The 8,455-nt window shown below is 34.4% G+C and overlaps 1 protein-coding gene across 4 annotated transcripts in view; it reads left to right on the forward strand.

The window, feature by feature from the left end:
* The window catches only part of LOC127881159 (AP-2 complex subunit mu), a 33,210-nt gene extending 28,726 nt beyond the window's left edge, over positions 1–4,484 (forward strand). For all 4 annotated transcript variants that reach the window (XM_052428837.1, XM_052428839.1, XM_052428840.1 and 1 more), the window contains one exon: positions 1,581–4,484. The gene's annotated coding sequence lies outside the window, so the exon portion shown is untranslated. The remainder of the gene's footprint in view (positions 1–1,580) is intronic.
* Positions 4,485–8,455: the final 3,971 nt, after the last annotated feature.

Consider the following 8,455-nt stretch of genomic DNA (forward strand, 5'->3'; position numbering starts at 1 on the left):
TGATGAATGGTTGTTAAGTGACAGAGTACTTGACTATTACGGTACCCCTAAATTCAAGTTTAGGACCTTAGGGGGGTATTTGTTTTGGTGATGTTGGTCAGTATGTTTATGTGCCATTGACTCTTCTTAATTTTATGAAAAAATGTCATAAGCTAGTTGTTGTTGTTATAGATAGAAAACACACATTGTGCCATTACATGTACCTTCCATTTAAATCACTAATTACATAGCAGTGTGCTTAGTAGCATTTCAAAGGACATTTTCAACTAACAAATAGGGCTAAATACCGTAGGTTTCCACGATTAGCGCCTCCCGTGTATAGCGCGCAGGCTGTTTTTTAAATGTAAACATGGAGAAATAAATATTTAAAGACATTAAAACCACCAAATCCGACCAAAAATGGCAGCCATTTTACTATTGCACAATCCAATAATCCGGGGCATTGGAAAGCTTAATTAAGCATTCAAAATAGGAAGCGTCATTATGATTAGGAGCATGGGTTGCATAGCACTATACTTTTCTGACAATTGCGTAATTTTCTAGCAAAAGTTTAACAGTCCACGTGCATTTCGTGAAAAACGTGAGAAAATAAGAATTAGTGAACATCGTGTGATTTTTCCTCGGGGAAAGCATGGGCATTACCAGTAAATTTGAATGTTGCATGGGAGACAGGGATACAGTTGTTGAGTTACACCACTGTTGAACATTCAATATTTATACACACAAAATGCAATTGCATATCTTCACTTTCTCAAGTGTCAATTAGTGTCTCAAATGTCAATTAGCGTCTTAACAAGTCGTGGCACATATTACTCAATAACATCTGCCAATTACGAAGTGCAAAAAGACCCCCTTTCACACCTACCGTTACCCGCAAAAAAGACCTCGTTCGCACCTACCCTTGCCTGCTCTCTGGAATGTCACAACAATCCCCATCGGAATTCATCAAAATAGAAGTGTAAAAACACATACGAAAAAATGTCCGCAAGTTTATTCAAACAAATTTATTTTTGACCAAAACTTCTTCTACCGCATTCATATCTACCAGTAGCGACTTCTTGTTGTTTTCACAATGGCCCCTCAGTCTGTATGATTATAGGGTGGTAGTTTCTTGAAAAAATTATGGCAGCCATTTTGATTATTTACGATTACACAACATATTTTTTACCAATTTAGCAGCCAGGATAGCGTTGTATCAATGTATAGCGCGCACCAGCTTTTTAATTTGAATTTTGGAGGTAAAACACTGCGCGCTATACTTGGAAACCTACGGTAATGTTTGTATGTCACTATGTTATTTTGATAAGAGAAAAAAACACCCATGTGATTGGAATTCGTGATGCGCATATTATATTTATTATGCGCCGTACGGCGCACTGTCAGACTTTTTGTTTGGCCTTTATTTTTTTGTTTGCTGTTATCCTGCAGAGGCACAATCATGAATCAATATTGGATACTACAAAGATCAAGAATAAAATCCCAACATGTCATGTAATGTTTTTATAAAGATAACAATATGTGAAAAGGATGCATAATTTTTAAATAACTATTTGAATTCTTCTATGTCTTTGTCATTTCAGGTGGAAACAGTAAATTGTTAAATCAATCTGATCAAGAAAATTGAAGACCAACGTTCAAGTATCAACATTCAAATTCATAAGGAAAATTACTGAGTTAATTATGTTAAGTCATTCTTTATATGCCATGACAATGAAAGATGAAGTTTTTTTCATGGACATTTCCTATATAATGACTGGCCCAATATCCCTGATCTTGCAATTTTTTTTATTGATTTTTTGTGTTTAAAAGCCGGAACTCCCTCAAATCAATTGTCAGTATTGGCTCTCTTAGGTAAGAGCAAGAAAAAAGTCCTCCAAAACAAAATTTCCCTCCAATGATAGCATTTGTGAGCTCCAGGAGAGAATAAATTGAATTTTACCTGATTTTTTTTGTAAAAATAATGGAAAGAACAAGTAAGGCAAAGGGCAAATAATTGCATGTCCTGAAAGTATTATGTGAGATTTTTAGGGTTTATATGTAAATTGTAGTGAAGGCTGGAAAGTTTTTGTCACAATTTTTGTAGATGTACGAATTATGTATTTATTTTTTGATCATCAAATAAGTCTATTTGTAGAGGTGATTATTATCAAATATAGATGGATATCAATAAACTTAATGTTAGTTGCTAAGAAAATAATGTCAAATATTTAACTTGTTAGTTCCAAGTTGTTATCTTAAACAAAGATTTTTGTTGAGATTTTGTCTGCCAGTAAAATCCAACATGCAATGAGATGAACACTACAAAAAGAGTGAACACTGCAACACATAAAGACAGATCAAATACAGGGCTGTATTTTCAAATAAATGTACTTGATTTATGTTTAATAATCAGGCACAACTATATGTTTCAAATTCCTTTTGGTTTCACTGATTTTCTTCATGTTTTTTTACAGGATTCTTTGGTAACAAGTTTATTACTGGAAACTCTGTGGCATTTTGTTATTTTAAAAGTACAAATTTCATTATAACTCTGATGAACAGCAGTTTATAAGATTTGAACATGAGAAATATATAAAGCCAATTGTCTATGTTTGTATCAACATGAAGTTGTTCTATGTTGTTTATCCCTTTCAGTGCGGGAACCGAATTTTGAAGGCCTTTGCACACAGTTTAGATCCAGATGAGAAGCCACAGAACGTGGCGTCTCATCTGGATCCAAACTGTTTGCTATTCTGATAGTATTCTTTGAAAAAAAATCGATGAAAATGCTAATTTTAGAAATTCAGCAGACGACATTTTAGCAGACGACAAATTTCCCAGCATGCAAAGGGTTATAGTCATTTGAAGATAAGTATAGTGTTCCCCTATTTTATGAACATTGTACCAAAGTTTGTGCATTTGTTAACCAGGTTTTCCGAAGGAAAAAACTGGTTATTAGATTGGCGAATGCGGGCGGGCTGGCTGGCTGGCGGGCTGGCTGGCGGGCTGGCGGAATAAGCTTGTCCGGGCCATAACTATGTCGTTCATTGTCAGATTTTAAAATCATTTGGCACATTTGTTCACAATCATTGGACGGTGTGTCGCGCGAAATAATTACGTCGATATCTCCAAGGTCAAGGTCACACTTTGAGTTCAAAGGTCAAAAATGGCCATAAATGAGCTTGTCCGAGCCATAACTATGTCGTTCATCGTCAGATTTTAAAATCATTTGGCACATTTGTTCACCATCATTGGACGGTGTGTCGCGCGAAATAATTACGTCGATATCTCCAAGGTCAAGGTCACACTTTGAGTTCAAAGGTCAAAAATGGCCATAAATGAGCTTGTCCTGGCCATAACTATGTCATTCATTGTGAGATTTTAAAATCATTTGGCACATTTGTTCACCATCATGGGACGGTGTGTCCCACGAAAGAATCACGTCAATATCTCCAATGTCAAGGTCGCCACGACTAAAAATAGAATTAAAAAAAAAAAAAAACTTACAAAGGGGGTTAATTTTTTTCGGTCATTTCAAAAGTTCAGTTTGAGTTTTCTCCCTTTATCAGATTTTTTTTTCACAATGAAAACCTGGTTTTGTGACAATTTTGTCCCTTGTTTGTGATGTAATTGTACATTATTTCATTCCTTGAGTGTCACAGCAGTGGACTATTAGTATCCAAATGTTGAAGAACACATAAATATATCAATTAAAAATATTTCTTGATAGAAATTGCATTTAATTTTTGTGAAGCAATTCCCAGTACCGGTACATGTTTCTTGTATCAACGGCCGTTTAAAAAAAAACCCACAGTATTAAGGTTTTATGCTTAGAAATAATCGTTACAAAGTGCTAGTCATTGTTAATTGATGGCAATGTGTATTTTGTAAAGCTTAAAGTAAGATTAGTTCGAAAATTCTCATAAAACATAGTGTACAATTATTTTTTGTAGTGTTATATTCAATAACATTTCGTGTTATACTCAAATTCATATACCTGTTGCAATAATTATAAAAACCAGCTATTGGTTCACTTATTTGTGTTAATATTTGTCTTGAACCACGTTGGTATATGTGTTGTTGATTGTTAGCAGGAGTGAAATTACGTTTGTATGAGATTTTAGCTGTTGGAGACACCTGTAACTCCATGTTTATATGAAATCGAGTTCCAATTAGTGAGGCTTCATAAAACCTGTCTCTATTCATGTGTAATATTTTTAACAGAATGGATACAGTTAAACTCTGTATGTAAGGTGATTTATAAATAGTACAGTCCACATAACACTGAATTATTGTAGTCAGCAAAAAACAGTTTAAATCATTGAAAAGTCAACTCTGCATTTTGCTTGTTTCATTTGTAGGGGTTAATGTGTAGGTTATTTGTCTAATAGCATTTAGGCTCATTTTCCAAATTGTGTCACTATGTTGTGGTTAAAGCAAATGAATGTGACATTATTATCATTATTATTTTAAATATTATTAGAATATACATGTATGTACAACAACATTGAATCTGTTGTTTATTTGTATCGTCCTGCTAGCAAATGGTTTTGAAATGTCCACATTTTTTACGATGCTGCTTCAGCGTCTAAGTTATCATACCATGAAAAAAATCTTCACAATGGCGACCTATGTAAAAGACCGAGCCAGTCCAATTGAGTTAGCTAAATTTTCTCAAAATTGGCATACCTCGCTGATTATCATTGATAAAGGTAAAGGCAGCTTGGTTTAAATCCTCTTTCAAATTTATCAAGAGGGAAAACTCCAAATGTAGTTATTTTTAGATTTGATCAAGAATGTAACCGGCCTTCCAGTTTCACTGAATGGGTCAAGTTCCCCACGGGTACTACTTCCCTATACCCCGAAATTTTTGTTCGTACCCAAAAACCCATTTTTATTCGTACCCAATTTTTTTTTTGATTGTGGTGATGTAGATAAACTTAAATTGATGCTTTTATATCCATCCTCCTCAAAAGCATCGTCACACCAGTACTGTCAGTACTTTGATTTTTTAAAGTTTATTAAGACTCGTCACTGAAATCCCTTGACCTCAAAATTCATCTGAGCTTAAAGCATTTCTAGGTGTGATGGGCCTCTTGCTTTTAGTAAGGACACATTTTAACCATTTAACGTAGAAGATGGCATATACTGCATTTGCATTTGGCATCTGTTTGTCCTGCTGTCCATCTGTTTGCCCGTCATTTCGTTCGTGTGCCTAAGAGACTGACGACGAACTCCTGCACCTTTCATTACACAACATTCAAACTTGGATGTATTGTACAGAGAAAATTGTATTCCAAATAGATTCTCACCCAAAGAGAAATTGCACAATAAAAAGTTCGGTGTTAACTCCGCCGACGAAGGGTTAGGGATTAATTGACGTGTTACATCTATTTGGTATATGTTATTTGTGTCGTATCTATCTGGAAAACAATGTCACCCGTATTGTACCGGAAATAAGAATAAGAATATGAAGTAGTATCGAGCCGACAATGACCAATAGATCAAAAATCATTATATAAAGAATCATGCGATAAATGCTCAAGTTATGGTAATTTTTCATTCTAGAATTTCTGAAACAAATGTTTTTAAACAGTGTTTCACATTGCTGCAAATTACCGGATGCTGCGTTGGGTTCAATTATGCGTCATGCCAAGCGCTATAAGAATATAAGGTATATTTTTACCTTTTGAAATTCCAGAAATGCACCAATTACGTGAACACTGGCTTATGCATTAAAAACATGAACTTAATACATGCTATTTTTTATTTTGATTGGTTGCTTTAAATAGTGTTTTGATACAAGTTGCGTGAATAATACTATACTTCTCATATTCCAGTCATGCATATTTTATCGACCAATCACAAATATAAGGTCTGTTATAATTTCGATACAACATAAGGGTATTAGGTTACTGGCTTATTGGGTTTGCTGTGCTCTCTCTGTGCCTGCATAAAGCCTCTATAACGCTCAAAATCAACGAAAATTTCGTACAATATTTCGTAAAATAAGGTTAAACAATTAAACATCAGTGTTCCTATGGCAATTGCCGAAATTTCAACGCCAGATGTGTTCTGGTAAAATAGATGTTTGTAGATACAAAATGCTCGTATTTATTATTGTTTTGCATATTTAATTCCATTTTAATTTCCCGCAACGATATCTATTCATACGACACATGAATACTAACATGGTACCATTTTAAGTGTTCGTGTATCGTATCAATAGATACATTCGCGGGAAATTAACATGGAATTAATTGTGCCAGAAATAAATAAAAACGAGCATGTTGTATCTACAAAAATCTATGTTATCATACCACATCTAGCATTAAAATTGTGGCTATTGCTATAAGGAACACTGATTGTTTAGGTGTTAACTGTATTGTACGAAAAACTTTTACAAAATTTTCGTTGATTTTGAGCGTTATATAGGCTTTAAGTAATACTATTTTATTTGATACGTTTTAATAACTTATACTTAATACCTGATCTGATAGAGTGAATTGAAGAACTTCTTTAACCCATTTATGCCTAGTGGACTATCCCATCCTTATAAATTGGATCAATTTATTTCCAAAATTAGGGATGTCTAGTATTTTTATTTCTATATTTATGACATTTCTTACAGACATTCCTTTAAGCAAACAGCGCAGACCCTGATGAGACGCCGCATCATGTGGCGTCTCTTCTGGGTCTACGCTGTTTGCCAATGCCTTTTTTTCTAGACGCTAGGCATAAATGGGTTAATGTACGTTGAATTTACTTTTACACACACGCTTAAACAAGGTATCAACTTTTGCAGTCACGAAACTTCATGAAATACGTGAAATACAAGAAGCTCTTGGAACAAAACCTCGCTAAGACTGTGAAAAAAAACAAGATTGAAATGAAACAATGTTCAACAGAAAAACAGAATTGCAACTTATGGCGAGATTGCGTATCATAAGTTTGCATTTAAGGTGGCTAGAGAGAAATGATGGGGTTGTCAGTCGCTGGTTTTCACCATTTACCGCATAACTTTTAATGATTTTTGTTTAATGCAAGGAATATCAATGATTTAGAAACGTTGATCCACTTCAAACAGTCAAAATAACAGTGAAAAATCTCGATAATTTTTTACTGTTTCCGTGTTGTTGACAACTTGAAGTTCAAGGTTATTATAGATCGTTCAAACTGACTTGACTATATGACACTAATGTCTTTGTTTTCACATATCGTGACATCGGAAACACTTAGATAGATAGTATCGGACCGTTCGTTATCAGTGTTAAGATTTATGAGAAAGTCAAGACCGTCAAATAAACTTTAAATACAAACACATGATATGTATATATCAGGGGTAATTGTGTTTTTTCAAAAATTATGTACTAGTATTTGAATTCAGTCTTGACCAGAGTGAAACATATTTTGCGAGTTGATAAGACATCGATTCTTTGTGAAAACCAACACATTTTCTTTTTATTGAATGATTATGCCCTTTAGTAACGTTATAAATGGCCGTTACATGAACATTTGGCCAGAATCATAACGTAAGGACGTCAAAAATATGAACGTTCAATCAGAATATTTTATGTTTGCAAATGTATACATAATAACGAGAGCGCAAATTGTTTTATTCTAAGAATTATGTCGCGCCATACTATATAGGTGTAACCCAATAAAGAGGTGAATCACCACCAAATTTATTCAAATCCAAATTGGCCAAAACTTACTTATCCCGCCTTAAACATGTTTTCCTTTTCGTTTATTGGTAATAATCCTCTTTCAGCTAAAATCACTCTATTATAACAGTGTGAATTCATGTGAGCGATTTGGAGCCATCATAGCCCGCTTATTGAGATGCGTGGTCAAGCGTACCCATGACAACTGCATAACAGATTATGAAAACATAAACAGGTTATGCCTCTTGTTCAAAAAAAGTAGAGCCCGCTATCAGGCTCCATTGGCAATATAGTATTATCTCCCGCCAAAGGTTGAGGAACATATTATTGGTGTGGTCCGTCCGTCTTTCAAACAAATATTTGTGACGGCGGATATCAAACCAACGAAGTTGCTTGTCAACATATATTTTTTTAAGTTTTACCAACGCATCTATCAACAATCAAATGTGTGAAAGAGATTGGAATATAACTTACTTGCTAGCATAGAGAATTGAATGGGCAATATACGCAAACAATACTTGATCAAATTATGGAACCATGTTCTTGGTGCTGATATGCTTGAAATAAGCTGCATTGATTTTAGCGGTCTTTCACGCATTCGACAAAGATTTAATTGAACAGTTAATGTATTAACTTGGCTTGTCTTGACTTGAATTTAAACGATATCACATGACAACAAACGGTGTTTTGGAAGTTGATACTCGGATGTTTTACTAATTGGACTATCATATGTTTTGGCAACACGACCATCAGATAATGTCGCTTGTGGGGATAGAATCCGGATCCAGAGTCCGGACCTTAGTTGATGAATT

Source organism: Dreissena polymorpha, chromosome 5, assembly GCF_020536995.1.
Source record: "Dreissena polymorpha isolate Duluth1 chromosome 5, UMN_Dpol_1.0, whole genome shotgun sequence".
Lineage (NCBI taxonomy): Eukaryota > Metazoa > Mollusca > Bivalvia > Myida > Dreissenidae > Dreissena > Dreissena polymorpha.